Raw genomic sequence first — 20,217 nt, 5'->3', positions numbered from 1 at the left:
TCAGCCAGTGTCATATTCCCCCATATACAGTGTCAGCCAGTGTCATATTCCCCCGTATACAGTGTCAGCCAGCGTCATATTCCCCCATATACAGTGTCAGCCAGCGTTATATTTCCCCGTATACAGTGTCAGCAGCGTTATATTCCCCCGTATACAGTGTCAGCCAGCGTCATATTCCCCCATATACAGTGTCAGCCAGTGTCATTGCCCCATATGCAGTGTCAGCTAGCGTCATATTCCCCCATATACAGTGTCAGCCAGTGTCATATTCCCCCATATACAGTGTCAGCCAGCGTTATATTTCCCCGTATACAGTGTCAGCAGCGTTATATTCCCCCGTATACAGTGTCAGCCAGCGTCATATTCCCCCATATACAGTGTCAGCCAGCGTCATATTTCCCCATATACAGTGTCAGCCAGCGTCATATTCCCCCATATACAGTGTCAGTCAGCATCATATTCCCCCTTATACAGTGTCAGCCAGCGTTATATTTCCCCGTATACAGTGTCAGCCAGCGTCATATTCCCCCATATACAGGTTCAGCCAGCGTCATATTTCCCCATATACAGTGTCAGCCAGCGTCATATTCCCCCATATACAGTGTCAGCCAGCGTCATATTCTCCCATATAGTGTCAGCCAGCGTCATATTCCCCCTAATACAGTGTCAGCCAGTGTCATTCCCCCATATACAGTGTCAGCCAGCGTCATATTCCCCCATATACAGTTTCAGCCAGTGTCATATTGCTCCATATACTGAGTCAGCCAGCATCATATTCCCCCATATACAGTGTCAGCCAGCATCATATTCCCCCTTATACAGTGTCAGCCAGCGTTATATTTCCCCGTATACAGTGTCAGCCAGCGTCATATTCCCCCTTATACAGAGTCAGCCAGCGTCATATTTCCCCATATACAGTGTCAGCCAGCGTCATATTCCCCCATATACAGTGTCAGCCAGCGTCATATTCTCCCATATAGTGTCAGCCAGCGTCATATTCCCCCTAATACAGTGTCAGCCAGTGTCATTCCCCCATATACAGTGTCAGCCAGCGTCATATTCCCCCATATACAGTTTCAGCCAGTGTCATATTGCTCCATATACTGAGTCAGCCAGCATCATATTCCCCCATATACAGTGTCAGCCAGCATCATGTTCCCCCATATACAGCGTCAGGCAGTGTCATATTCCCCCATATACAGTGTCAGCCAGCGTCAAATTCCCCCATATACAGTGTCAGCCAACATCAAATTCCCCCATATACAGTGTCATCCAGGGTCAGATTCCCCCATAAACAGCGTCAGCCAGTGTCACATTCCCTCCTATACAGCGTCAGCCAGCGTCATATTCCCCCATATACAGCGTCAGCCAGTGTCATATTCCCCCATATACAGTGTCAGCGAGTGCATATTCCCCCATATACAGCATCATCCAGCGTCATATTCCCCCATATACAGAGCCAGCCAGTGTCATTCCCCAATATACAGTGTCAGCCAGTGCATATTCCCCCATATACAGTGTCAGCCAGGGCCATATTGCTCCATATACAGTGTCAGCCAGTGTCATATTCCCCCATATACAGTGTCAGCAGCGTTATATTCCCCCATATACAGTGTCAGCCAGCGTCATATTCCCCCATGTTACGTGTTACAGAACCACTCAGCACCTAGAATATGTTGTGCAGTTATATGTATAATAGGTTCTATGTGAGATGCATGTCCCTAATGCATCAGCCCACAGGCTGCGCCCCTGGGCAGAGGGGAGATGATATTCTTCTTTTGTCCTCCCTCCCCCCACCTTTGTAATTCCCACAGTAAACATGGGCAGGCTCCGGCCACCTGCGGCTTTTGTAATGCATGTCTGGCCTGCCGCTTTTCTATTGGCCTGCCCTCTGTATCTGTGTGATATATTCTGTGTCCTGTGAGTAAAGTGTTGTCAGACTGGAAATACGTGGAGAAGCAGTGATCTTTTATATGCGCCCATGTAACCAAGGAATTCCAGCCAGCGTCATTCATTCAGACTCCAGCCAACGCAGAGCGGACCTCCGAAAACACGGGGTGGTACTGAAAGAGGTACTCCAGCTTTTGAGACCTCGTTACAATGGTGGCAGACAGCGGGATATGAAACCCCTTCTACAGGAGGAAAGGAATGAATGGAAAATAACTACCAGAAGTTAAAGAGGACAACATTAAAAGATCTGGGGGAAGCCCGAGGGTTGATCGCCAGCAACAAAACAAAGCGGATTTGATAGCAGCCATCATGGAACACGACAGTGCAGCGCCCCCCAACGTGGATGTGGAGGAGACTGAATTCCAGAGGGAGGTAAAGAACACACTGGCGTTCTATGGCCTAAACCCTGCAGTAGAGATCATACGAGAGATGATTGCTGATGTGAGTACTGATCTGAAGGAAAAGATGGCCGAGCGGACCAGGATAGAGCTAGCCAAGATGGAGATGGCAGAGCGGACCAAAGTGGAGCTGGCCAAGATGGAGATGGCAGAGCGGAGAGAGGAGAGTCAGCGAGCAGGGGGAGCTCTGGCCTTCGACCAGGTACCTTCAACAGTAAGCCACAAAAAGATCCAGTATATTGCCTTCCGACAGTTGGGGGAGGCAGAGGAAGACATTGATGGCTTTCTGCAGGACTTTGAGCGGCAGTGTGCCCTTCATCAAGTGAAGCCGGAGGAACGGGTTCAGATTCTGGCCAGCAAGCTGACAGGCCGGGCAGCGGACGCCTATCGCATAGTACCGGATGAGGACTGTATTGACTATGACCGGATCAAAGAAGTGATCTTGGCCCGGTATGCGCTGACACCAGAGGCCTACCACCAAAAGTTCAGCGGACTTATAAAACGCGTAACCGATACCCACGCTGAATGGGCCTGTAAATTACGACGGTCACTGCTACAGTGGGTACAAGGGAGCCAAGCAACCACTAAGGAGGACGTCCTCCAGCTCATCCTGTTAGAACGATTCTTTAATGGACTAAACCCCGAGACACAGGAATGGCTTCGGGACAGGCGGACAACGACTCTTGAGGAAGCCGCTCGTCTGGCCGATGAACATCATGATGCCAGGAGGCCGCAGTTGTCCGGATCAAAGGTGGTCACTAGGGGCCCGCCCATGGACCTGGAGGGCCCCAAACCACCGAAGATTGTAGGGGGACCAGCTAGAAACCCGGCCCAGCACAGTCCCCCTGGGGCGCGATGCCACACCTGTCATCAGCTGGGCCACCTGCAAAGACAATGTCCCAACCGGACTCAGCATACCCAGTGGCCAAAGGCGGGAACAGCTACCTTCAGCCGGGCTGCTGTACACTGCTACCAAGGCGAAGCTGACCCGGCATTGGGGGCTACGACTAACCAAGGGGTGGAAGAGATGGAGGAAGTGCTGCATGAAGTAGACCCTGTGCAGGCAGCCCGGGCAGATAATCGACAACAGCATCGACAGGTCGTGTGGGTTAATGGGAAACGTATGCAGGAACTAAGAGATTCTGGGGCAACTTTGACCCTTGTGAAGCCTCATCTCGTCCGGGACCAAGAGAAGACGGACCGGACAGTGGCAGTCCGTGTAGCAGGGCGAGCTATACATTGACTGCCCACTGCCAGGATTCACCTGAACTGGGGAGTCGGGGATGGCCTTGTTGAGGTCGGCTTGATGGAGGATTTGCCTGCAGACGTCTTGCTGGGAAATGACTTGGGGCCCATGTTGTCTGCATTCTCGGTGGCCCCTCTGGCTGAGACCTATCCTGTGACCACCCGGAGACAAGCTCGAGCTGCGGAGGCGGAATCACACTCAGAGGAGGCTCAGGTAAGACATCCCAGCCCTACACGTATTCCCATAGCCAGACACATTTCTTGGGCCACCCCAGATGAATTTAAGAGGGAGTTACTTGAGGATCCTTCATTGGAGGGATATCGCGGGAAGGCACAGGAGGGGAGAGGAGTACTGGAAGGTGAACAGTTTGTATGGAAGCAGGGACTCCTCTACCGGATCACAGAGCAGCACCACACAGGGAAGAGCCCCACTATAAAACAACAGCTGGTAGTTCCCAAGAAGTATAGGCAGGAGTTACTGCGAATCTCTCATGATATACCCTTGGCCGGGCACTTTGGCGTCAGTCGCACCAGGCATCGTCTGACACAAAAGTTCTTTTGGCCGGGGGTAACCTATAATGTTCGTCAGTACTGCCAGACCTGTGACAGTTGTCATCGCATTGGCAAGAGGGGGGATCGATGCAAGGCCAAATTACGCCCCCTCCCCATTGTGGAGGAACCATTTAGCCGAGTAGCGGTCGATCTGATAGGGCCGTTAGCCAAACCCAGTCCGTCAGGGAAAAAGTATATATTGACAGTGTTAGATTATGCCACCACGGTATCCAGAGGCGGTTGCGTTACCTAACATACTGGCAGAGACGGTGGCGGCCGCCCTGCTCCAGGTTTTTTCACGGGTTGGGTTTCCCCGGGAGGTTATCTCGGACCAGGGTACCCAGTTTACAGCAGAGGTGACCAACCAACTGTGGAAGCTGTGCGGCGTAAAGTCCATTAGAAGCGCCCCGTACCACCCGCAAACCAGTAGGTTGTGTGAACGCTTTAACGGAACATTAAAACAGCTCATTGGGACTTTTACCAGACCTATAGGGACTGGGAGAAATTCTTGCCACACCTCCTGTTTGCCTATTGGGAGGTGCCCCAAGAATCCACGGGTTCTCCTCGTTCGAGCTGGGAGATGGGTAAGGGGACCCCTAGACTTAGTGCTGGAACACTGGGAGGGGGAGGGCCTCATAGAAGGGGTACCTATTGTACCCTATGTGCTGGAATTCCGGGACCGCCTACAGGAGCTGACCCAGGTTGTGCGTGAGAACCTGTAGGCGACCCAGCGGCGCCAGCGCGTATGGTACGATCGGAGGGCCAGAGAGCGCACTTTGGAAATAGGACAGAAGGTCCTGGTGTTAGAGCCCACTAAGCAGAATAAGTTTCAAGCTGCATGGCAGGGGCCCTATCAGGTAGTGGGGAAAATAGCCGACACAACCTATAATGTCGCCGATTGTGACGACCCCAGGGTTATCCGCATGTTCCACGTGAATATGCTGAAGCCCTACCGGGAGCGCCCTGAAGAGGTAGTGGCCATCTGTGCACCTGAAGCAGAGGATTTAGCCGGACTTCCCTTGCCGGATGTTTTAGGGCAGGGTTCCCCACCTACGGTCCTCAAGGCCCACCAACAGGTCATGTTTTCAGGATTTCCTTAGTATTGCCCAGGTGATAATTGCATCACCTGTACCATAAAAGGGAAATCCTGAAAACATGACCTGTAGGTGGGCCTTGAGGACTGGAGTTGGGGAACCCTGTCTTAGGGGAAAGGACTCAGTTTAAAACATGGGACCAGGTAAACTCGGGTGAAGAACTAGGCCCCCGGGAGAGACAGCAGGCGGAGGCGTTGTTGAGGCTGCGACAGATGATGCTTTCAGAAAGACCGGGGTACACTCGCCTGGCACAACACAAGGTTGAGACCCAGGATCAGACCCCCCTACGACAAAACCCCTTCCGCGTCCCTGAGTCTGTGCGAGAGGGGATGCGACAAGAGATACAAGAGATGCTGCATTTAGGGGTCATTGAAGAGTCAGATAGTCCCTGGGCATCCCCCGTAGTGTTAGTGCCCAAGAAGGATGGGACTACACGGTTTTGTGTAGACTATCGTAAGCTCAATGAGAAAACAGTGACGGATGCATACCCCATGCCGCGTGTGGATGAGTTGTTAGACCGGCTGGCGGGGGCAAAGTATTTGACCACCATCGATCTATGCAAAGGCTACTGGCAGATTACCCTTAGTCCTGACGCTATTCCCAAGTCGGCATTTGTCACCCCGTTCGGCTTATTCCAGTTTCGAGTTATGCCATTCGGGATGAAGAATGCCCCGGCGACCTTCCAAAGGCTGGCTGACCGGCTTCTGGATGGTCTCCAGGACTATGCTTGTGCCTACCTGGACGACATTGCCATCTACAGTGCGACATGGGAAGAGCATCTAAATCACCTAGAGACAGTATTGGACAGGATCCACCAGGCCGGAATCACCCTGAACCCAAACAAGTGTCACGTGGGCAAAGCAGAGGTTCAGTATTTAGGGCATTGGGTGGGAAGTGGGAAACAGCGACCAGAACCAGCCAAGATTGAGGCCATAGCCAAATGGCCCATCCCACGCACTAAAACCCAGGTCATGGCGTTTCTAGGGACAGCGGGGTATTACAGGAAATTCGTTCCCAATTACAGTAGCGTAGCCAAGCCCCTCACTGATCTGACCCGTAAGAACCAACCACGCCAGGTAACCTGGACCTCAGAGTGTGAGGAAGCCTTCCGCCAACTAAAGGACGCCCTGACCAATACCCCTGTATTGGCCGCACCCGATCCAACTAAACGTTTCCTGGTTCACACAGACGCTTCTATGTTTGGATTGGGGGCAGTACTGAGCCAAGTCAGGCCGGACGGCCAAGAACACCCGGTAGCTTACCTGAGTCGGAAACTACTGCCCCGTGAAGTAAGCTATGCGGCCATCGAGAAGGAGTGCCTGGCGGTAGTATGGGCACTCAAGAAGTTGCAACCATATTTGTATGGACGACAGTTTTCCCTCTTAACGGACCATAATCCGCTAGTCTGGCTTAATTGGGTCTCCGGAGACAACGCCAGATTGCTGCGGTGGAGTTTAGCCATTCAACCTCTGGACTTCACCATCCACCACAGACCCGGCAAACAAAACGGTAATGCTGATGGACTAAGTCGACAAACGGAACTTGTACCAACCCCATAAATTTCGTTCATCCCCAAACCGATCCGTTGAGGATCAGACTGTGTATGCCGATCGCGTCGCTGAAAAGGGGAGCCGTGTTACGTGTTACAGAACCACTCAGCACCCAGAATATGTTGTGCAGTTATATGCATATACAGCGTCAGCCAGCGTCATATTCCCCCATATACAGAGTCAGCCAGTGTCAAATTCCCCCATATACTGTGTCAGCGAGTGCATATTCCCCCATATACAGTGTCAGCCAGCGTCATATTCCCCATATACAGTGTCAGCCAGCGTCATATTCCCCCATATACAGCATCATCCAGTGTCATATTCTCCCATATACAGAGCCAGCCAGTGTCATATTCCCCCATATACAGTGTCAGCCAGTGCATATTCCCCCATATACAGTGTCAGCCAGTGCCATATTGCTCCATATACAGTGTCAGCCAGTGTCATATTCCCCCATATACAGTGTCAGCAGCGTTATATTCCCCCATATACAGTGTCAGCCAGCGTCATATTCCCCCATATACAGTGTCAGCCACCGTCATATTCCCCCCTGTACAGTGTCAGCTTGTGTCATATTCCCCCATATACAGTGTCAGCCAGCATCATATTCCCCTATGTTACGTGTTACAGAACCACTCAGCACCCAGAATATGTTGTGCAGTTATATGTATGTATAATAGGTTCTATGTGAGATGCATGTCCCTAATGCATCAGCCCACAGGCTGCGCCCCTGGGCAGAGGGGACACGATATTCTCCTTTTGTCCTCCCTCCCCCCACCTTTGTAATTCCCACAGTAAACATCGGCAGGCTCTGGCCACCTGCGGCTTTTGTAATGCATGTCTGGCCTGCCACTTTTCTATTGGCCTGCCCTCTGTATCTGTGTGATATATTCTTTGTCCTGTGAGTAAAGTGTGGTCAGACTGGAAATACATGGAGAAGCACTGATCTTTTACATGTGCCCATGTAACCAAGGAATTCCAGTCAGCGTCATTCATTCAGACTCCAGCCAACGCAGAGCGGACCTCCGAAAACACGGGGTGGTACTGAAAGAGGTACCCCAGCTTGGTAGACTCCGTTACAATCACCATGAAGGAGCAAGAGAAAACATATCCTGCTGGGGGAAAAAGAGGGAGCAGTGGAGTTAGCAGCGCAATATGTGAGCGAATGTCATAGACTGCAAGAAAGAGAACTATGATATGCCATGGACTTCTATGGCCCCCACCCTGGATATGCCCCATCCCCCCATCCACCTTCCCTATGCCATGGACTTCTATAGCCCCCATCCTGGATCTGCCCCCATGCCCCCTATCCACCTTTCCGTTAGCCCCTTCCCAACATCCCTAATAATAATAATAATAATAATCTTTATTTATATAGCGCCAACATATTCCGCAGCGCTTTACAGTTTAACAGTTTCAAAACACAAGTCATAAGTAACAACGCTAACAATGCAATAATTAAAGCGAAATAAGACGACCCTGCTCGTGAGAGCGTACAATCTACAATGAGGTGAGGGAGATACAGAGTACAGGTGTGTATTTACAATGGTGTATTTACAATGAAGGTCCAGCCATCTTGAAGGATGGATGGAGATAGTGAATGGGCTACGCACGCACACTTACACAGAGAATGACTTTGATTAGTGAATGTGATAGGCCGCTCTGAACAGGTGTGTTTTGAGGGAGCGCCTAAAACTATGCAAATTGTGGATAGTCCTGATTTCTTGGGGTCCCTACATCCCTACAGTCCCTATCCCTATTCCCTTTTGTACACTTGCTTTGGCAAAACTAATGTGTATTTAGTCCTGCCAATAAAGCTTCTTTGAATCTTGAATCTACTGTTGCAGCCAGCGTTATATTGCCCCCCATATACGGTGTCAGCCAGTGTCATATTCCCCCATATACAGTGTCAGCCAGTGTCATATTCCCCCATATACAGTGTCAGCCAGAGTCATATTCCCCCATACACACTGTCAGCCATGTCAGCCAGTGTCATATTCCCCCATATAGTGTCAGCCAGCATCAAATTCCCCCATATACAGTGTCAGCCAGTGTCATATTCCCCCATATACAGTGTCAGCCAGTGTCATATTGCCCCCCATATACAGTGTCAGCCAGTGTCATATTGCTCCATATACAGTGCCAGCCAGCGTCATATTCCCCCATCTACAGTGTCAGCCAGTGTCATATTGCTCCATATACAGTGCCAGCCAGTTTCATATTCCCCCATATACAGTGTCAGCCAGTGTCATATTCCCCCATATACAGTGTCAGCCAGAGTCATATTCCCCCATACACACTGTCAGCCATGTCAGCCAGTGTCATATTCCCCCATATAGTGTCAGCCAGCATCAAATTCCCCCATATACAGTGTCAGCCAGTGTCATATTCCCCCATATACAGTGTCGGCCAGTGTCATATTGCCCCCCATATACAGTGTCAGCCAGTGTCATATTGCTCCATATACAGTGCCAGCCAGCGTCATATTCCCCCATCTACAGTGTCAGCCAGTGTCATATTGCTCCATATACTGTGCCAGCCAGTTTCATATTCCCCCATATACAGTGTCAGCCAGTGTCATATTCCCCCATATACAGTGTCAGACAGTGTCATATTCCCCCATATACAGTGTCAGCCAGTGCCATATTCCACCATATACAGCATCAGCCAGTGTCATATTCCCCCATATACAGTGTCAGCCAGTGTCATATTCCCCCATATACAGTATCAGCCAGTGTCATATTCCCCCATATACAGTGTCAGCCAGTGTCACAATCCCCCATATACAGTGTCAGCCAGCGTCACATTCACCCATATACAGTGTCAGCCAGCGTCACATTCCCCCATATACAGTGTCAGCCAGTGTCATTGCCCCATATACAGTGTCAGCCAGTGTCATATTCCCCCATATACAGTGTCAGCTAGCGTCATATTCCCCCATATACAGTGTCAGCCAGTGTCATATTCCCCCATATACAGTGTCAGCCAGTGTCATATTCCCCCATATACAGTGTCAGCCAGTGTCATATTCCCCTATATACAGTGTCAGTCAGCATCATATTGCCCCCCATATACAGTGTCAGCCAGTGTCATATTCCCCCCATATACAGTGTCAGCCAGCGTCATATTCCCCCATATACAGTGTCAGCCAGTGTCACATTCCCCCATATACAGTGTCAGCCAGCGTCACATTCCCCCATATACAGTGTGAGCCAGCGTCACATTCCCCCATATACAGTGTCAGCCAGCGTCATATTCCCCCATATACAGTGTCAGCCAGCGTCATATTGCCCCCATATACAGTGTCAGCCAGTGTCATATTGCTCCATATACAGTGCCAGCCAGTTTCATATTCCCCCATATACAGTGTCAGCCAGTGTCATATTCCCCCATATACAGTGTCAGACAGTGTCATATTCCCCCATATACAGTGTCAGCCAGTGCCATATTCCACCATATACAGCATCAGCCAGTGTCATATTCCCCCATATACAGTGTCAGCCAGTGTCATATTCCCCCATATACAGTATCAGCCAGTGTCATATTCCCCCATATACAGTGTCAGCCAGTGTCACAATCCCCCATATACAGTGTCAGCCAGCGTCACATTCACCCATATACAGTGTCAGCCAGCGTCACATTCCCCCATATACAGTGTCAGCCAGTGTCATTGCCCCATATACAGTGTCAGCCAGTGTCATATTCCCCCATATACAGTGTCAGCTAGCGTCATATTCCCCCATATACAGTGTCAGCCAGTGTCATATTCCCCCATATACAGTGTCAGCCAGTGTCATATTCCCCCATATACAGTGTCAGCCAGCGTCATATTCCCCTATATACAGTGTCAGTCAGCATCATATTGCCCCCCATATACAGTGTCAGCCAGTGTCATATTCCCCCCATATACAGTGTCAGCCAGCGTCATATTCCCCCATATACAGTGTCAGCCAGTGTCACATTCCCCCATATACAGTGTCAGCCAGTGTCACATTCCCCCATATACAGTGTGAGCCAGCGTCACATTCCCCCATATACAGTGTCAGCCAGCGTCACATTCCCCCATATACAGTGTCAGCTATCGTCATATTCCCCCATATACAGTGTCAGCCAGTGTCATATTACCCCATATACAGTGTCAGCTATCGTCATATTCCCCCATATACAGTGTCAGCCAGTGTCATTGCCCCATATAGTGTCAGCCAGCGTCATATTCCCCCATTATACAGTGTCAGCTATCGTCATATTCCCCCATATACAGTGTCAGCCAGTGTCATATTACCCCATATACAGTGTCAGCCAGTGTCATATTCCCCCATATACAGTGTCAGCCAGTGTCATATTCCCCTATATACAGTGTCAGTCAGCATCATATTGCCCCCATATACAGTGTCAGCCAGTGCCGCATTCCCCCATATACAGTGACAGACAGTGTCACATTCCCCCATATACAGTGTCAGCCAGTGTCACATTCCCCCATATACAGTGTCAGCCAGTGCCACATTCCCCCATATACAGTGACAGACAGTGCCACATTCCCCCATATACAGTGACAGACAGTGTCACATTCCCCCATATACAGTGTCAGCCAGTGTCACATTCCCCCATATACAGTGTCAGCCAGTGTCACATTCCCCCATATACAGTGACAGAACTGTCATACTACCCCACCAGAAACACATAGATTTTGCATATCATGTAACTGTCAATGCTGATGTTTTACCCTCTGCTGAGCACTTTTGGTGAATAAATAAAGTTTGTTGAGCTGGATTTCTCTTGTTTTGACTGTTTCACTGCCCCATATACAGTTATATTACCGCCATTTACAGCTCAGCCAAGTACTGCACATTCCCCTCTGAAGATCTCACTGCTGACAGAGGGGTATACTATGAATACACATGCCACAGGCTCCCTCTAGTGGACTCTGCCTGTACTGTAATTGGGAAGTGAAACACTCAAACAAGCCATGTCACAAGTCACTAGAGCGCTGTCACACTGGGTTTAGTTACACACTCGGTGGCCAAAACCAGGAGAGGAACAATCGGAGGAAAAGTATAATAGAATCACGTCACCACTTCTGTAGTTATCACCCACTCCTGGTTGTGGCTTACAAATACTGATATCTAATACTGACCAAATACTGACCGTGTGAACTTGGCTTAGGCTTTGTTCTCACATGAGAAAACACTCTCTGAACAGTGTCTGGGTGGCTGTGGTTGGTATGGCCCAAAACCGTTTATCATCAACAGAAAATAAACTGATAGACTCCATGGATGGATTTTTTGATTGTTTACTCCTTTGTGACCAAGCTAATTTTGAGCAGGCGAAATTTTACAAATCTGACCAGTGCTATGTTATGTGATAATAACTCTGGAATTCTTCAACGTATCCAAGTAATTCATTCTGAGGCTGTTTTTTATTGACATATCCTTCATTATAGTGGTCAAATTTGTTTGATACGACTTGTGATATGATTTGTGAAAATATCGCAATTTTGTCAAAAATTTAGAAGAAAAAAATTTAAAATTTTCTAACTTTTAATCTTTATATCCTTAAACCAGCGCGACAAAATCACTGGTAAAGTGCTGGAGGGGAGATACGCTTCACTGAGGCTATTAGCTTCAGTGATTTGAAACTCAGAAGTTTGCTCCAGCACACTATGTGTTGAGAGGGGTTAATCGGCCATTTGAGGCTGTGTGCCCACGATGCGGTTTGTTAAGCGTTTCCGCAGCGTTTGAGCCGGCTCAGACGCTGCAGAAATGCTTAAAAGATGCATCAAATGAATTAGCATGCGTTTTTGGCTTTTTGTGCCAATGCATGCGTTTTAAACCACTCAGGAATCGCTTAGGGGCTAAAAATGCAGCATGTTCATTAATTCCCGCATTGCTGAGCGTTTTTAGCCATCCCCAATGATCCCAGAAATCGCGTGTCAAAAAACGCGTCAAAAATCGCGCAGAAAAAGACGCACGTTTTCTGGGAAGGGGATCCTTTTCCTGAGCGTTTAAAAACGCTAGCGTGGCCACACAGCCTTAAGGGCTGGGTTTTTGTAGACAACCATAGAGCGGGTGGGAGGTTGTCCACCTTATCTCCACCCCATGGTGTGGTCTGGGGTTTAAATAGTCGGCCTCCTGAGGAATTCAGTGTTCAGTGGGTCTGGAGTCGGCAGCTCCACAGAAGTGGTTTTGTGCCAAACTGTACTGATCCTGGTTGTTATAGCCTAAGCTGGCGGATTCCTACAGCGGCAGAGACTGTATACCACTTTGTTTTGTTTTTCTGTTCATTTTCACTTTACACATGTATAATAAACCAGAGGAATATTTAAAGAGACAGTGTACCTGTGTCCACCTCCGTGTGCAGCCGAGTGAGCCGATCTGTGACACCAGTTAGTCTTGCTGTACAAAATACTAAATAACATTTCCCACGTGTCTACTTTACATCTGCATCATTTTTCAAACGTCATTTTATTTTGTTAGGATGTTAGAGGGGTTAAAAGTTTAGCAGCAATTTCTTGTATTTTCAACAAATTTGCAGAAACCTGTTCAGATTTCCATGGACCTTGAGGGGCCTATATATTGGGAATGCCCCCCGAGTGATACCATTTTAAAAACCGCACACCTCAAATACTTCAAAACTTTTTTCAGGACTTTTGTTTAACCTTTCACGTGCTACACAGGAATGAATGCAAACTGGAATGAAAAATAAAGACATTTACTGTAAATTGTACCTCTAAAATGTTGCTTTAGCCTCAAATTTGTCACTTTTGCAAGAGGTAACACCAAAATATGGACTCCACAATTTGTTGCCTAGTTTCGAGTGCGGCGATACCCCACATTTAGTCAAAAAGTTCTGTTTGGACAGACGGCAGGGCTCGGAGCGGTAGGAGCAGTATTTGAAGTTTGGAACACAAATTGGCTGAAATAGATCGCGGGCAACATGTCACATTTGCAGGGCCTCTAAGGTACCTAAACAGTAGAAACCCTCCACAACTGACCCCATTTTTTAAACTACACGATCAAGGATTTTATCCAGGGATATAGTGATCATTTTGAACCCTTAAGCCCAATCATAACCCTAACTGCAAAAAATGGAGGAAATAAAAATGATCAAATATTGGACTAAGGCTACTTTCAGACTTGCGTTAGGAGGCGCAGCGCAGGGCCGCCGCTAAGCGCCCCCCGGCCGCGCCTCCTCCGGTCAGCTCCTCCTATGGGCGCATGACGCTGCATGCGATCAGCGTACCCTATATTTAGCGTTGGGTACTCTGGCTGTGCGCTGGTATGATTTTGCCGGCGCTAGCGCCCTTTTGGCGCTGTGCCGACGTGCGCCAAACACACCGTGTTGCATTTTTGTGCACTCGGCACAGCGCCAAAAGGGCACACGCGCCGGCAAAATCATACCAGCGCACGGCCAGAGTACCCAACGCTAAATATAGGGGACGCTAATCGCATGGAGCGTCATGCACCCATAGGAGGAGCTGACCGGAGGAGGCGCGGCCGGGGGCGGAGCTTAGTGGCGCCTTATTGGACGGTTGCATATTGTAGATTCAGACAGAAGGCAGCAAAAATATGAAGGTTCTCATACGGAAACAAGGAGTAAAGAAACACATGTGATACAGACCAGAATGTGTTATACCTTAGACTCCCCCCGTTTTATTCTCATGATGGCTTTACACACCTGTGGCATTCTCGCAAACAGCTTCACCAGGTATCACCTGGAATGGCTTCCAATGAACAGGTATAACTTGTCAAGAAATCATTTGTGTTCATAAGCACAACAAAAAACATTGCATGAATAAGTGCATCCAAAATTTTGAATGGTGCTATATAAAGAACTGTGTGAGGTTAGGGAAGTAGCTCTTCACAAAATAAAAATAGCTGTGTGCCAAAGTATGTGTTCCTCCTTCCTATCTGTCCACGTTGGGATGCCGATTAAGAGTAGCCAGGGCCCCAGGCTGTTTAGAGGCTGTCTGTCCCCCCCAGTACCCAATGCATCATGTCACATGATTTCCTTGGAGAGATCATGTGATAGGTCACATGATTGACATGTGGTGCACATCTGCAAATGCAAAATGATGGAGGCAGCAGTGCGTGTAGTGTGCTATGCAATTTTTTCCCCTTATGTGCAGTGTTATAATAGCTCTACTTCTAATAGAGCATACATCGATTGCCAATTTCGACAGATGCTCAGTTGATTCCTGTCACTGTGCACTATTCTCAGTGCACAGTGACAGTGCGCTCTCGTCAACTGTGATTAGAAGTGACGAGCGGGCAACTGATTGCTCTGTCAAGGCACATTGTAGGGAGAGAACGATCAAGCAAAGGTCAGCGCCACCACAAAGTGACGTCACTTGCCGAGGAGGCTCTGGTTTCTGCATGCTCGTTCTTTACTTACGGTGTGCAATGACAGTATTGTTACTGGCTCATCACTTCTGATCACAGCCGGGGAAAGAGTGCACTGTCACTGTGCTCTAAGAAGAATAGTGCACAGTGACAGGAATCTGCTGAGCGTCCATCGAAATTGATAAACAATGGATGCTGAGTGGGGCAGGGACCATCCCATTCCCAGAAATGGAGGTCACTGATGACCCTTCATTTCAGGGAGGTGGCAGAGGATCTGGCAGTGCACGCAGTCTCTGCTCCCTGATGCACTGAGATTCTCAAACGAAGCATCATGAAAGAGGAAGTACTGGAACAAAAAAATCAAGCAGTTTGATAGCGTAGTTAGGGAAGGATAGGGATTTGTAATTAAAGTGTTTTAGAAAAAGATTACGTTATGACATTAAATAGATAGGGATTTAGGATGAAAATAAAATTTAGTTTAGGCCCACCCCTGTAATAGCCTGTTTAAACAGACAGAATGACTGACGATCGGTAATGGTTTACTGATTGGTGGCCGTTTGGTGCTGCCAGTCGGTCTGTATAAACATGCAGTACCCCTATACAGAATACATAGTTACAGCCAGTAACTTACTGCTGACGTCTCCTCTGACTACAGATATTTTCATCTTCTACTTGTTAAACCTTCATGTCGATGTCTTATTGCTGGGACTGGGTCACTGAAGACTTTGCCGCACTGACCACCGCGCCGCTGAAAATAATAAACAAAAAACACATACCGGCATATGTACACATTTTTCTTGAATAAAATATCCCCCCACACTGCAACACTAAATACAGACGTGCACCCACCATTAATTAGCTACTGAATGCTCTCCCTGAATTCACTACCAGTCACACTCCTGCATCCTCAACGCCCCCACTCTGTACCTCCAATGCATTACATTTACATGCCCCACTCCCTCTAATTCATTGTGTCATGTCCTCTCTCCCAACCCCCGACCTCAATTCATTATAACTTAGCGTTTCCCTCCCCATTTAATTCATTTTTATTGAAATATATATATATATATATATATATATACAGGATGGGCCATTTATATGGATACACCTAAATAAAATGGGAATGGATGGTGATACCAACTTCTTGGTATATATACCTAGGTATTTTATATATATATATATATATATATATATATATATAGCTATACAAAAAAACCTGACCATCATCTTCCAAGTGTGATAGGTGCAAGCTGCAGTGACTGCAAAACATATACAAAAAAAGCACAGCAGCACCCTGTGAATGCCAAGACATATGATGTCAATGGAAATAACAACTTCCAAACGCTGTGTCCCTCAGCAAGATGTACTTACAAAAGCAAAGGTTCCTAGCGCATGATTTGGGCAATTCATGTGTGCCCGTCAACCGCGGCAAGGTGACACTTCTCTGACGGGTCCTGTCTGAACCCTACCATATCCTACTGTATATGCCACTTTTAGGTTAAAAATACCTACTATAATGGACAAACATGTCTCTCCTGGGCTGCTGTGCTTTTTTGTATATGTTTTGCAGTCACTGCAGCGTGCACCTATTCACACTTGGAAGATGCTGGTCAGGTTTATTTTGTATAGCTAAATATAGGGGGGTGTGACTCCCTCTGCTTGACCCTTGCACTCCTTCCGTTAACCTGCAGGTGTTCTCAACCAGTTCTACTAGCCCATTCACTTGTAGGCTTGCAGCCCAGGAGAGACATGTTAGACACCAATGGCAGGTGACCCTGCCGAATACAGCTGTTCATCAGCCACTTTACAAGCACAGCGAACTATGTGGACCCAGTGGGGCGCAGCAACATACAGTTCAAAGAACATTACATGGTATCATAAAGCAATAAACATAAAACAATAAAACTATAACATTCCTGTAATAGGCATATACACAGTGTTACTGATATAGACGAGGTTATGGGGTTTACAGACAAAAAGCCATTTGGTGGCCAGATTGTGCGATAATTTGTATCAGTGTAGGATGTCCATCCAGCATACAGGTGCCCAAGTTATGTGTACCAGCTTCATGAAAGTCACGGCAATTTTCAAACATACAGTATGTCTAGAAATTTATGGGAAATTTGTTGTAACAAATAACAGTGTTAAAAGACGATGAAACTTTAGTAAAGTGGTCACATACCGTCACAATCGTCCCCATTACAGAACCACTTACCTCCCCTAGTTTCCTCATTGGGGCAGAACTTTCCTACGCTCTTCTGGAAAACTATGCTGCGATCTGCTGGCAGCAGTCTGTAAAATGAGTTTTGCATTATGCAATTAGCATGTAAATCTCCCAAAGATCCTCAATTCCAGGGTTTCCAAATGTAATTCTGGTATCTGGATGCAACAAGCAGCGATCACGAAGCGGAAACAGCCAGAGGTTGATATAATGCTATTTATATACAAAGGTAACTTTTAAACAATTGGTGTTAGTAGCTATGCAATTTAACAGTAGAGGGAATAACAACAGGTTTACAGTAAGGAAGAAAGTCTTTCACTACTTAATGTTAGTGTCCTTTTCACATCGATGGTGCACCCAGTCTTGGGAGTCACCACGTGAGTTCTCACTTGAAGCTCTGGCTCTAGCGGGGGTCACCAGGTTTTCCCGCTAGGCCACACATTTCTACCTGACGTAATCTATTAAAGCCTGTTGAGCCTCCCATGCACCAACCAACCCCCTCCCAACCTGTAATCCTAGTCCCATCCGACCCCAATACTGTAGAACAGTGGTCCCCAACGTTGCTGACATTGAGCGCCATATCCTGCTCTGAGAGAGTCGCGAGCCACATCCAGCTGAGAGAGGGTCGTGAGCCACAACTAGCTCTGAGAGAGGGTCGCGCGCCATGCTCAGCTTTGAGAGATGGTCGCGAGCCACATCCGGCTCCCACACTCCCTCACATTAGGGGCAACCAAAGCCCCTATTATGGGTATAATGACTGCCAAAGCTTTTCCACAGAAGCAGTATACCAAGATCCAAAGGTCCCACAATCCTCCCCTTCAGGATTCTCCCATCAAGCACTCCCACCACACTGTCGTATCCAGCTTCAAGCATCTCCTCTGACTGGTAGTATCATCCTATCTCCAGCACACCATCCTTAAATTATCTCTAAACCCCTAAGACCAGTATATGTGCATCCAAATCTGCTCTTTTGTGCCGGACTACTCAAAAAATTCACCATTTTGAGATGCACTCTTCAAAGCTCTTTGCTAGACCTGGAGCTAATGCACCAAGCTAGCAGACAGCCGCGAGCCACAATTCATGAGATCACGAGTCACATGTGGCTCCCGAGCTACAGGATGGGGATCCCTCTGTGGGTGATAACTAAAGTGACAGCCCTGCTCCCTCACACTGTTCCTTCTCTATCGCAGGCATGCCTCTCCTGTCGAAGTCTCCGCACGGCTCTTCTCAGCTTGAACGTCGGCGGAAGTCTCTCATGCAAGAGAGGACTTGGCATCAGTTCTTGACAGGCAAACTCGGGAATACCTTCTGGGGGATCAGGACCTTATCAGGTGGTGACCAGCATCTAGGTCACGCAGACTTTCTGCTGCGGCCTGTCATGTTGGTCTCAGCGGTGTCTCTGGAGCACGTCTGCCCGCTCTTTTTTCCCTGGCGCCAAATCTCCTTGTAGTTGGGCGCTTAGGGCTTTTGTTTTAGGAAAGTCCTTTCTGAGGGTCACCTGATCCGGTTCAGCACACAAGGACGTTCCCCGTGCAAATCTTCCAGCACACTTTGGTTTCACTTGACTTCGGCTGGCTAGCAGATGGCAGTCTCTCCTCATTAATGTCATGTCCTGAACTAGATCTCCAGCGGTCTCATGGCTTTTTGTTACACAACCATCCAGAAATTCCGGAAAAATAGGCCACTTTGTGAAACATCAACACCTCCCTTCACAATCACCGCCGAGAGTTCGGCTCAGCAGATAGCCGAGCTCCTGTGGTAACAGCCAAGGCCAGTGCTTGCACCACTCCTGGCTAATGACCCCTCCAGTTGCCGCAATCTATAGTGATTGTAGCATTTAGAAGTTTGTAAGAGGGAGGGTCTCTCTCTCTACCCCAATCAACGCCCCTGCAACTAAGTCAGGGGTAGCCGATGCTTTTCATGTATGGTGGCCTGTTAGACCCAGTCATAGATGAGGTCTAACAACAAGCATACTGCCCATGTAATCTCACAGGTCTCATGCATTGCAGTGCTGGTGTATTGCAATCCATGAGACCAGTGATCAGAGTAATAAAAGTTAAAGTTCCATAGTAGAGGGACTAAGTAAAAAAGTTAAGAGGAAGATAGAAAAAATTATAAAAAAAACACCACAAAATAAAGAACAAAAAAATATTACATCAATTAATGCACATACAGTTGAAACCAGAAGTTTACATACACTATATATAAAAAAAAACACATATGCATGCTTTTCTCAATATTTGGCATGAAATCAGAATAAACCTTTCCCGTTGTAGGTCAATTAGGAGTACCATAATTATTAATATTTGCCAAATGCCAGAATAATGAGAGAGAGACTGTTTTAAGGCATTTTTATTATACTTACTGCAACGTTAAAAGTTTACATACATTTCATTAGTATTTGGCACCATTGCCCTTAAACTGAATGACTTGGGTTGAACGTTTGGGATATCCTGCCACAAGCTTCTCACAATAGTTGGTCTAAATATGGGCCCGTTCCTCCTGACAAAACTGGTGTAACTGATCCAGGTTGGTTGGTGGCCTTGCTAGCACCGGCCTTTTCAGCTTCCCCCATAAATTTTCAATTGGATTGAGATCTGGGCTTTGTAGGGATAACATTGACCTTGTTATCCTTAAGCCACTTTTGTTACCATTTTGTCAGTATGCTTCGGGTCATTGCCCATTTGGAAGACCCATTTCCGCCCAAACTTTAACTTCCTGGCTGATGTCTTGAGATGTTGCTTCAGTATTGCCACATAATCTTCTTTTCTCATGATGCCATCTACTTTGTGAAGTGCACCAGTCCCTCCTTCAGCAAAACCCCACAGCATGATGCTGCCACCCCGTGTTTCACAGTTGGGATGGTGT

Source organism: Dendrobates tinctorius, unplaced genomic scaffold, assembly GCF_039654945.1.
Source record: "Dendrobates tinctorius isolate UK_male_01 unplaced genomic scaffold, ASM3965494v1 ptg000159l, whole genome shotgun sequence".
Lineage (NCBI taxonomy): Eukaryota > Metazoa > Chordata > Amphibia > Anura > Dendrobatidae > Dendrobates > Dendrobates tinctorius.
Note: the sequence above shows the minus strand (reverse complement) of the source record.